The following is a 12,191-nucleotide window of genomic DNA, read 5'->3' as shown; positions in this document are numbered from 1 at the left end:
AACCTGCCAGATATTGTTTCTTTCTTAACTTCAGGGCTGTCACTTCATAGCAACATGCATTTAGGCAGTGTAGACCAGCTGTCTGTCATCTCTGGGAAAAATGATGAAAATTGAAAAGGGATTAGCTTTATGTATGAATTCTGGGCACATAAACTGACTGTTACTGAGTCACCTAGAAGATAGGGAGATCTCAGCGGCACTGAAATTGATGAAGTAAGACAGAATCATATTTTTCCAAATAAATCTCTCCAGTAACTCCCAGAAAGCAGGGATTTGCCACTTTTTTCAGTGGAGTTCCACAAACACTGAAGCATTCCCGTTGAGGGGAAGGTGTTGATGTGAAAGATTGGCCTATTCCTTGGTTTGAATAGGGGGACCTTTGGGGGGCTTGTGTGAAGTATCTAGTAAGGCAGCATAGTGAAGTGGAAAGTGTGATTTTATTGGCATAGGGAATTCCTGTATGTGAGCTCTCCCCCTACCCACATGAGTCAGTATCTTCTCTGAAACTTATAGGCCAAGAAAGTTGCCTGGAGTGTCCGGAGTCACATAGAGAGAATGTGGCGAAGGTGGGACTTAACCCCATGTCTTCTTGACTCTGAGGCTGGTTCTATTGTACCACATCTGCATTTGTCTAATGCTATCCTTTACATCATTTCTTCCTAATTCATCATTTGTAATATGGTAGTGCCTGCTCACACCAACCATGTGCTTCTCCATTGCCCTGTGAGTGATTTTTAACTTTAATTCTTTGGGGACCATAGTGTTCTATGGTACACAGTCATATAACATGATCCATCACACAGTTATGTGAGGATGAAATAATGTATATGAAGTGTTATTTGAATGTGAGCTGTTAGTTTTTTTATAATTAAGTCACCGTAACTTTAAGGTATGGGGCCTTTGGGAAATTAAAAGTGGTGTAGTATTGGGTAGAATTGGAAGTCAAGAGTCCTATGTTTGAATCCTGACTCCAATACTTACCATTTACGAGTTAGTTCCTTAATCTCTCAGAGACTAATTTTCCTCATCTGTAAAAATGGTGGTAATAATACTTGTATCAGTTACATTATGGGGTTGCTCCAAAAAGAGTGTCTTATAAACCTCAGAGAGATGCAGAAATGTGAGATGTTATTATAGTGTTCCATATACCAATAATAATAATAATAATAATAATAATAATAATAATAATAATAATAATAATAATAATAATGATAAACATTAATAAATATTCATTGTCTTGTGATAGGAGCAACTGCTTTTCAGTGAATACCTCCAGGGGCTTTTGAGAGATGCTCCAGAGGCTAACATTCTACTCAGATCTACTGCCTTTGAACAATGGATCAAGGCTCACCATGTTGCCTTATGAATAGTTTTCTCTTGATCCTTTAAGAGGTGATTCACCAGTTTGTGTAATATCCAATTCTTTTGCCTCTCTTTTCCTTCTTTTCTGCTACCACTCTTTTTGGCCATTCCACCCTTTGAAAGTTCTTTCAGCAGAGGAAATTAGGTATGTTCAAATCCCTCCTTAAATGTGCTGGCTTCCTTTATTAGAATGTAAGCTCCTTGAGGGCAGTATTATTTGCTTCCATTCATGTTCCCAAGTCAGGGCTTAGCAAAGTGCCTGGAACATAGTAAATACTTAAGAAATGCTTTTCATTTACTTATACATTCATTTGAATCAGTCCAATTGACCCATTTGCCAGTACATATGGCAATGGTAAAATATTTACTGAGGGGAAAGAACATTACACATTTTATGTAGAGTGATATTATAGATTTCTTATATTATATATATTATAATATATTATAGACTATTTATAGATTTCTTCATATACATCTGGCATTCCCATTGGAAAAGGAATCTGGATGTGCAATACGTAATTATAAATTATACAGAGAGGATATTTCCATTTGATCCCACCCCATGTGGGAGCATAAGCCAATCAGTATGCTCTGTGCCAAAGATGTCCAAGATTGGAGAGTGAGTCCATGCCTACCTCACCTCTATTTCTAGGTTGCCACAGACTCATAGACCAAGATGCTTTATTCTATCCAATTTTCCATCTAACATCAAGGACCAGTTAGTTCAAGAGAGCATTTTGCCATCTACCAGACTACTGCTCACTTTCTTTACTAAGAATAGTAACCCTGATTCATCTAGAGACCCTGCCTCATCCCCATTCCAGGAGGAGTTGTCACTCATTTTTGAAACCCAGGCTGCAGCTATTTCATAGGGATAAAGCTAATCCTCATAGCAGCCACATCTGGCCAGCTAGCCACAGACTATGATTCGTTCCCCAGTTGTCTTGACTTTTGTCTTGCCACTGGATTTCAATGACTCTGGAAGAGAGAACAAGGCTGACAACTTTGTGCAACTTTGCCTTACCTAAATCCAATTTACATGCAAGTCAAGACATCACCCTCATGACGGCTTTGGTCTTTTTGGAAAATGAAGGATGAGCAACAACAGTATGATTCATCTTAGTTAGCCATCCAGTAGGAAACCAAGGCATAGCCAATTTTGGCATATTGCTATCTGCCCTTTCCTTTCTCCTTTTTACCTCTTGTCCAGAGAATAGAAATCAAATCAATATCATCATCGATGCTGGACAGGGTATGACAATCTATGTTCCTATGGTTCTGCTCATAGTCCCTGTGACTGCTGAGACCAAAGTTCTCTTACCTGGCCACCATACTACCTAATATGAATTATCTAAAATTAATTCTTGTCTTTGTATCCACTTTGTCTAGCCTAGTGCCTGCAACATGGTAAGTACTTAACAAATGCTTGTTGATTGACTGAATGATGTGTCCTAAAGGAACAACAAAAAAGAGCTCACTCTGTCAGCAGAGATGTTTATTGGAAAGTTTCTGGATTAGCAATTACAGAAAATGGAAATATTTGAATGGATAAGACTTATTGTGCATTTATATGTGCCTACACTAGTTTTAAGATGGAGTTGTGCCTCATTTTACACCATAGATGAATTCTTGAAAAGTTGCCTACAAACTGATATTTTTAAAAGTTGAAACCATATTTTAAATCCACTAGAGAATATAATTGCTTAAGATACAACACTTTTATAAGTGTTAAGAATTCCCTCTTCTTTGAAACAAATAGTCACTTCCTGCTTTGTTTTGTAAATTTGGAATTTTACATAGTAGGTTTTCTACCATACATTTTATTGACTCTCTAGTAGACAATTTAATTAATTGTGCAAACAATATGCATTTATTATGTTCCTACTATGTGACATTCACTATGTTAAATACTGTGGATACAAATATAATAGTGAGTTAGTTCCTGACCTCAAAGAACTAACATTATTTAAGGGGATATAGCACAAACAGGGGAATAGGGACAAGGAAGGGAGGAGCCTGAGAAGTCCTAGAGATGGGGAGAGAATCTGTAAGATGGTAGATTGACTTACTTTTTTCTAGTATCAGAGGCAGTGTTGATCTAATTGCTGTTCTCAGAGCAAGAACAAGAAGTGGAGGGGTGGATGATATGCATTCACCCCCTCTTCCCGGGCAAGATGGTAGCACTTTTTGGTACTGGGTAGATATAGTGGGCTGAAGTGAGTTTTCATTCACTCACCCAATCAGGACAGCTCAGTTCCTGGCTGAGTCCCTTACCCTGAATTGCTTAAATCCTCATGGAGAAAGGTGGGAAAAGGTATGGTTTCTGGAGGATTGGTCCACGAGCATCCTCTTTTCTCCTTGTCTCAATTCTCTATTTCATTTTATTTATGTGGAAGGTCTCCATTTTCTAAGAAAGCACCATCAAAACAAATAAAACTAAAAAAAAATAGAGTGTATCCTTTTTATTCCAATTTTGACTTGGCCTCAAGCCCAGCTTTCATTTTATAGATCCTCAATACTTTTAGGCCTTGGATGTGAACCTAGGTGCCTCTCTCTATGGCTGCTTCACTGGGGCCTTAGGTTTAGAAAGCTGGCATTTGGTGCTGATCTTGCTGTCATTCCTAGAATCACTTCTTACATCTAAAGGCGCATATTTTCTCCTTAACTAATGTTCTCACATGCATGCTGGCACCTTCCAGAAGGTGACACAGCTATCTTTGGACCCAATGATCCTAGGGATGTGTACTTTGCAGAAGTCAGGTGGGAGGACTACATCACCTTTAAAACCTAAAGTGAACGATTTGAAGTAAAATATCATAGAGTGGGCAAACGTATTATTATGACAACCTGATTTCTTTCTAATTCTGGACACCCAAGATACCATATTTCCTTTCCAGGAGGTTCCTCTTCTATTTCAATCTTCTCCTGAATCTCACCTTGTTAAAGAATTTGCTTTTATAATGGGTTTTTCAAGAATTAGTTTGGCTTTTTTTTTTTAATTTCCATTTGATTTCTGGCTGCAATGGAACACTCCTTATATCTGGAATTAATTGATATGGTTGCTAGAGAAAAGGCTGCTCATTAACCCAGAGACATTTTCTCTTTTTTCTCTATCTGGTTACTTTCCATTCTTTGGCTCCCTGAAGAAAGTGAGACGGGGAAAGGTATGGTCTCTAGAGGGCTAGTCCTGGAGCAATGAGCATCCTCATTTCTCCTTATCTCAGTTCTGTTCAATTTGGTTGAATAGGAGGAGGAGAGCTGGCTGGATGATCCCTGGGAAACTGCAACACCTCTTAGGACCCTTTGTTCATTCCTGAAACAAAGGTCTTTTTTTTTTCTTTAACCAACAGTATTTGTCCAGTGGTGCTGTATATCTGTGAGGCACAAACCTTCTCAGGATGGAGGCCAGGGACCCTTCTTAAAATGGAAGTTACAGGATGAACTGAACAATTGGAGGACTGAGTGGCAAGAAAAGAGACTGCCCAGTCTCTCTTGATTATTATTGTCAAATTGGACAGATTGAAAATTGATGGCAGTAGCATAGAAGACTGAAGTGAATAGTTAGGGTATTTTTTTCCCTTCTTAATATAAGCAGAGGATTTCATTTGTTGTGAAACTAACAGGAGAGATTGATGACTCAGTCCATTTGAGCAGAAAATAAACTGTTGAATAAACAAAAATACTTAAGCATATCAAGGTTTTGTTGCTGTTTAACCTTAAAAATGATTAGATTTGTGCAATCTTTTTGTGAAAATACATTGAATGGAATCTTTAAATGATATAAAAAACATAATCATTTCAGATTTGGGGAAAGGTAAAAGAACTTCAGTTTATGTTATAGTTTTATTTTAAATGACAGGGACTTCAAATGAGAGGTTCAGGCAACTGATTTTTTTTTAACCAAATCTATACTCCTCTCCTCATAATAAGAACTCACAAGATATTGTCCCTTAGAAAGAATACACTTCTCTCCTCTTCTTAAAATCTGAATTCTAACTGAAAAAGAGGACCTATTGTTTACATATAGGAACAAAATTTTAAAAAATGACTGGACTTAGTAAGCCTTGGAGCTGAGGGACTTTGGGATGGGGGTTACCAGATAAGGTTACACCTACCCTTCCTTATTCTGTAAATGGCACAAAGATTTCAATGTCCCTCTAGGCTAACCAAGTAGCCGTGGCAACAATATTATTTATGAAGGGGCAAGAGGCCACTCAAATGGATGTCTCCAGGCCTTGGAATTCACTCTGGGTGGTTAATCCTGGCCCAAGTGATTACTGTTTTATTATGAAGCTAGTTGATGCCTCTATTGTTCCTAAAAAACAGAAACTAATCCACTGTCAGTTGGACATCTCTTCCTGAATGGCCAATAGGCATATAAAACTCATTATGTCCAAAACATAACTCCTTATCTTACCTGGTAGGCCCATCCCTCCTCCAAACTTTCCTATTTCTCTTGAGAGCAATCCCCTAGTCTTGTAATCATAGAATTAGCCTGATAATTTCTTCTTCACTCCCTATGCCAATTCTTAGTGATTCTATCTCCACAACATCTCTTGAGTTTGCACCCTTCTCTCCAACTGTCATTCCTGTTCAGATCCTCGTCACCTTTTTCCTGAACTTATGTAATAACCACTCAATTGGTGTCCCTGATTCTAGTCTCTCCCCTTTTGTGAGTTTATCCTCTACATAGCTGGCGAAATAATGATCTTCCTAAGGCAAAGCTCTGACCTCCATGTTGCTCCTTTGCTCTCAAAACTTTCAGTGGCTCCCCAAGGCCACTAGAATAAAATGTAAACATCATCTCCATTATTTTATAATTCATGTCTTTCTTCTAGCCTCAGCTCAAAAGTTACTTCCTAAACGAAGCTTTCTCTGATACTCTCTCTCCTCCAATTAGAGTTCCAAGTAAAAATTTCAGTAAGGATTCACTTTTCCAGTAGGCACAATCAAAAAGTATAGGACTTGGAGTCAGAAGACAAGTTCAAATCCCACTGATTAATTATCTTATTTAGCTTTTTGTTTTCCACTTACTAGTTTGGTTTTATAAGAAGAACAATAATTATCTCAATTATGTACATAATAACCCTGGAATTAGGTCAGAAGAAAATTATAAGGGCCAGGCTTAGATAGATGAGCCTGATCTCCTCTAGTACGCTAGCAACCAATCTGTGTACTCCATAGTACATAGGATCTCACTGGGCTTTATCTCATTTTAAATGCACGAAAGAAAAAGAATATGGACTTGTCACTCTGCGAGAGTGAGGGATAGCTGATAGAGAGCCCACTGGTATTCTTGCCTTGTCAAAAGAAAGCGAAAGGAGTTCCTACACAGGTTCACTTTACTCTCTGTAATGAATTCATGGGAAAACATGCAGGTATTCACAGCCTTGGTCACACCTGACTTAGAAGCTTCACAGAAAGGTTGTGTGTGTTTATATTTTTGTCCAGCAAAGTATGAAACAAAGGAAGCACCTGTATTATATTCTTTCTAATAGGAAAATTCAGGGCAGTTAGCAACTCATGTTAAGGCAAAGTGATGGTGGCAAGTAACATATAGCAAAATCCTGAGGCCTTCTGATGTAAGAAAAGTATGTGGGATGCATTGAGTTGTTGTACCAGCAGTTAACAGACATAGGAGAAGAGCCAAGGGGCTCTTTGGGAATCTGATTATTCTATTCCCTAGGCACAGTGCCTGGCCCATAGTAGGCACATAAATGCTTGTTGATTGACTGGGTCTGGCAAAAATGGTCCTAGTCCCTTTACAGAATGCATCTATTTATAGTACTTCATCTGATCCTCTCATAAACACTGTATAATAAGCAGGACAAGTAAATTATTATTTTATATGTAAGAAAAATGATTATTTCCTCATTATATCAATAACCAATTTTATATTCAGGACTCAAAGATCCTCTTTTTCATTATTAATAACCAATTGTTAGTAGGGGTTTTTCTCTTTTTATTCCCTCATTCAAAGCCCAGACTTTGTGAAGGACAAGGCTGACAATGAGACATTCTCCTCAATCTTGGGGGGAACCCCACCCAACTAGAAGAATTCATTTCTCATTAAAGGGGAAAGAGAATCTAATCTATATGAATCTTAGCCCACTGTTCAACTATTCAAATGGTCTGGCTGGAGATCCACAGGTTTCCAAAGTGGGTGATACCACCCTGGGAGGGGCACTGAAACAATCCAAAGGGGCCATAGTAGCCTTGGGTGCAATTGAGGGGCATTGAATGAAAATAAGGAGGCAGTGGAAGCATAAGTAAAGAAGAGAAGTTAAGAAAATTTTGACAAAACCATACATGGTTCATCTGTTGTGTAAGAGTTAAAGACATAGTGATTACACTATTTTCCAAATAAACACAAAAAATGCAAGTTATAATCAATCAGTGGTCAGTCTGCCAATAGGTCTTACCAAGCAACTGTTGGCAGGGAAGCGAGTCTCACATTGTTGAAAAGTCTAGCATGCATTGGCAAGAACATGTGCATGTAATGACTTGTTTACAATACAATACTCTGTGAATACATGATGTAATGTTATGTCATCAAAATTTCAATGCAGGAAAAACCCCACAAATTTACAATAAATTATTAAATTTAAGATGCAGAAATTTGTTTAAAAATTATATATTTTTTTGAAATGATGCAAATTTTTTAAAAAGTTAAAGGGTTAAAGAAAATAGATTTCCAGGGAGGCACTGAGTAATTTTTTTTTTGAAAAGGGGGCAGTAGGCCAAATAAGTTTGGGAACCTCTGGTCTAGATTGTTGATGTGGGAATGGCCTGACTTGAGATGAATCTTTTTTGTCCAAGAACACTGACAGGATCAGAGTCACATTCACCAGACCTTCATTAGAATAGGCTCACCTCTCATTATAATATTTATTCTCTCATTAATTGTTAGCCAATCAGAGTTGATTTCTACCTGTCAGGGACAACCTTTTTTTCCCAAGGTATTTAAACTAAGTGGCCTCCACACAGATTCTTTGGTTTCTGAGAGAACCACTGACCTCAATTTATTGATTACATACTAGCCTAATTAATAAGTTGATTATTAATTACTTGGAAACTATGTCCCTCAAACTTTTCATTCATTTCTTATGTAAGGAAACTGAGGCTCAAAAAGATTAAATGAGGTGTTACAAGAAAATCTTTCTATATCACATTGTCTATGTCAGGAAAAACTAGATAATTTTAATATTCACCTTAATTCTGATTTTAGACAAAAACACTAAATTTCTACTTGGCCACTCCTAGATCCCTCCCACAGGCTTACTGTATATAAGGTCCATCTTGTCTCCATTAAGTTGCTCAGACTCCTAAAATCTAGTCACTGCTTAGATTCTTATAATCTAGCCAATAATCCAATAGCTTACTAATGTTCAGACTCCTTAAGAGTCTGCCCAATATGATGGATGTTCTAATAAACCTTGTCTTTGACTGAAAAAAAAAGACTAAATTTGTTTTTGTATAAAAAAAAATGAGAATCTTCCAAATAAAGAGAATCATGTAAAGACTGAAAATATTCTTTTTGACTTTTTAGAAGGAGAAAAAAAAATCAAAATTTATAATTTTGCTTTATCTCTTTATGTATTGTTCTTGCAAGAGGAGTAATTCATTTATTCATTCTATGAGTACTGAGCACTTCCTATTGGTAAGACCCTGGGTTAAGTGCTGTGATTGAAAGTATTGCAGCACAGGGGCAGCTAGGTGGCACAGTGGATAGAGCACCGGCCCTAAAGTCAGGAGGACCTGAGTTCAAATCCAGCCTCAGACCAAACACTTCACACTTACTAGGCAAGTCACTTAACCCCAATTGCCTAAAAAAAGAAAGAAAAAAAAAGTGTTGCAGCACTATGATCATTGTGAAGGAGTCATAGTATTTAATTTTTACTAGAATCGTAACACTGAAATTTCCTTTCCTTAAGTCCTCCAGGTATGGGGAGAGCCTGCTTCCTTTCCCACAAAGTCCTCTTACCTACCTTCATTATGTTTTGCAATTCTCCACTGGGCATACCCACATCTGGTCCTTTGATTCTCCCAAGATCCCAAGTATTGGCAGCTCTCACTTAGGGTCTTGCCCCCATCTACCTGCTGACTGGCTCCCCTCACCCCTGACCCTTTCTAGGGCTTGAGGAATTGGGTACACTCAGGGGAATGAACTTCTCTATCTTCAGTATAATTCTTATACTGAAGATACATATATACAAAAATTCTTAGCTATAACTGGTTTTCCCTATAATCTTCACTCATTGACTTAGTTTAAAATAAACCATTCAACCTCCTACTTTTTTCATTCTTCTTAATCTACACCATGCCTCCTCATTACTGGTTATTGAGGCAATGACTTAAAGCAGTTTGTCTAGTTGTACCCATCCTGGCCCTCCCCTGGGCAAGGTGTTATTTCTTAACCAAGACTTTGTTGGTGACGTAGTATGCACTATATGCAGGATATATGCATTATAGTCAGGATCAGGGTTCAAAATCTGGCTCTACAACTACCTGTGTGACTTTGGGAAAGTTATTTGCTCTCACTGGGCTTCAGCTTTTTCATCTGGAAAATGAGGGGAGTTAGATAAGATGTACTTTAAGAAAGGTCCCTTTTAACTCTAAATGTATACAGTAATAATAATAATATCACATAGTGCTTTAATAATAATACCATCACATAGTGCTTTAAGGTTTGCAAAGCATTTCATATGTGTTATCACATCTAATGCTATATGTGAGCAACAGATTACTCAGGAGTGATATCAGATTGCACCCGAGGGTATCAAGGCAAGGTTAAAAGATGTTTCAAGTTATGACTCTTTAAGATGTAGAAGGAGAAGGGAGAGTTGGGCTGAAGCAGAACATACTAGGAGGACAGTCGTTGATGACTACTTAACCTCTGGGCCTCATTTGTAAAAATTAAGGGATTGGACTAGATGCCACCAAGGTGCCTTCTAGCTTTAAGTCTGTGATTCTCTAACTTAGAGATTCTGCACATATTTAAGTGACTTCATGTTTCCAGGTAAAATTATCTCTCTCTCTTTTTGTCTCTGCCTCTCTCTGTCTCTGTCTGTCTCTCTTCTCTCTGTCCACTGATGAATTGGCACTGAAGTTTTCCCCTGTTCTGTTTCTGACCTGGGTTGGTTTGTTCCCTTCCTTAAGGAGTCCCATGGCCCACCATGTCCCAGGGGGCTCACCCTATTGGTGTTGACTTAGTACTTGATTGACTTTAGCCCTACTACAGCTCTAAACTTTTGAATTCAAGCAATCCACCAGCCTCAGGCTCAGGAGCAGGAACAGGGACTACAGGCAAGCACCATCTTACTGGTTTCCACCTAATTCTAAATGTGTATGTTACATTTGAGTTACCAGGACCTAGGTACTCATTATTGCTGTTCTTGGGTTTTGAATTTAAGTGATGGGGCACTGGTTGTGTTCTTACTGAGGATGATATCTAGGGAGAGAGCGAACTCAAGGATTTGATCAATGGGTGAAATTCCTGAATTACAAGATTTGCTTGGTTTTTTAAAGATTCAGCACCATCAACTATATCTGATAATGGGGAGAGCAATGAATTTAGAGATGGATGTAAGATTGCAGCTTTTTAAAGTCACAAAGTATACTTACCATCAACAGTCACCAGTTTAGACCCTGACTATTCAGGATGTTTCTAATTTGACTACATGTTGAATTATCTTCTCCTAGAAAAGTATGGTAGATAAGCCACGATGTGGTTGTTTTGTGCTTTTACATATTAAAGCTGTTACTAGATTAGTGTAGTGGAAAAGGCCCTGGATTTGGAAGCAAAGGGGTCTTTGCTTTTAAATTTGAATACTGGATCTGACACTTACAACTTGTGGTGCTGTTGTTGTTGTTTTTGTTTAGTTATTTCAGTCAAATCTGACTCTTCATGACCCCTTCTGGGGTTTTCTTGGCAAAGACACTGCAGTGGTTTGCCATTTCCTTCTCTAGTTCATGTTTTTGTTGTGTTTTTTAACAGATGAGGAAACTGAGGCAAACAGGGCTAAAGTGACTTGCCCAGGGTCACACAGGTAGTGTCTGAGGTCAGATTTGAACTCAGGACTTCCTGACTCCAAGAGTGGTATTCTATCTACTGCACCACCTAGCTGCCCTTACAACTTGTGTGACCTTGATAAATTCATTTTATTACTACCAGTTCCAGGTTCCTTGTCAGTAAAATGGGGAGGGGGAGCAGGTAGGTTAGATGACCTCAAAAGTTCTTTCCAGCTTTAAATCCAATTGAGTTATTTGAATAAAATTAAATTTGGTATTTAATTACCATGGTCTACCTAGCTAGATTTAGCAATGTATAAATGCAAGCTATTTAGATTTTTATTGAGTCCATTCATACTATAAATAGTAAATTTATTGTAATTTATTGGGCTATCCTCCTAAGCCTCAGTGAATAAATGCTCTTTGGTGACATGATACATTTTTCTTTACTGTTGATCAAGAGATATGTGAGTGTGTATGCATGCGAGCATGTGTGTGTGTGTGTGTGTATGTGTGTATGTGTGTGTGTATAGACATAGACATATCATTGCCTAATTAAAACTCCTTTGCTCATTTCCCCAGGAAATATGTGTGTCATTTTGGAGCCTGCTAATTTTTCTATCAACCTAGAAGAGATTAATATAAATGTCTTATTCTTTTAATGTCACCATATAAAATGAGAAAGTAGCTTTCAAGGTCACTTTGGGTTGTCCATGATAATCTAGGGTTTTATTTGATTGAAGTTTTAAATTTTGAAAATTATGGGCATGATTAAATATTTCCTCTTTGTGTAAATTTAATTACATAATAGAAATAAA

The sequence above is a fragment of the Phascolarctos cinereus genome, unplaced genomic scaffold, assembly GCF_003287225.1.
Source record: "Phascolarctos cinereus isolate Bilbo 61053 unplaced genomic scaffold, phaCin_HiC Scaffold_5;HRSCAF=322, whole genome shotgun sequence".
Taxonomy (NCBI): Eukaryota; Metazoa; Chordata; class Mammalia; order Diprotodontia; family Phascolarctidae; genus Phascolarctos; species Phascolarctos cinereus.
Note: the sequence above shows the minus strand (reverse complement) of the source record.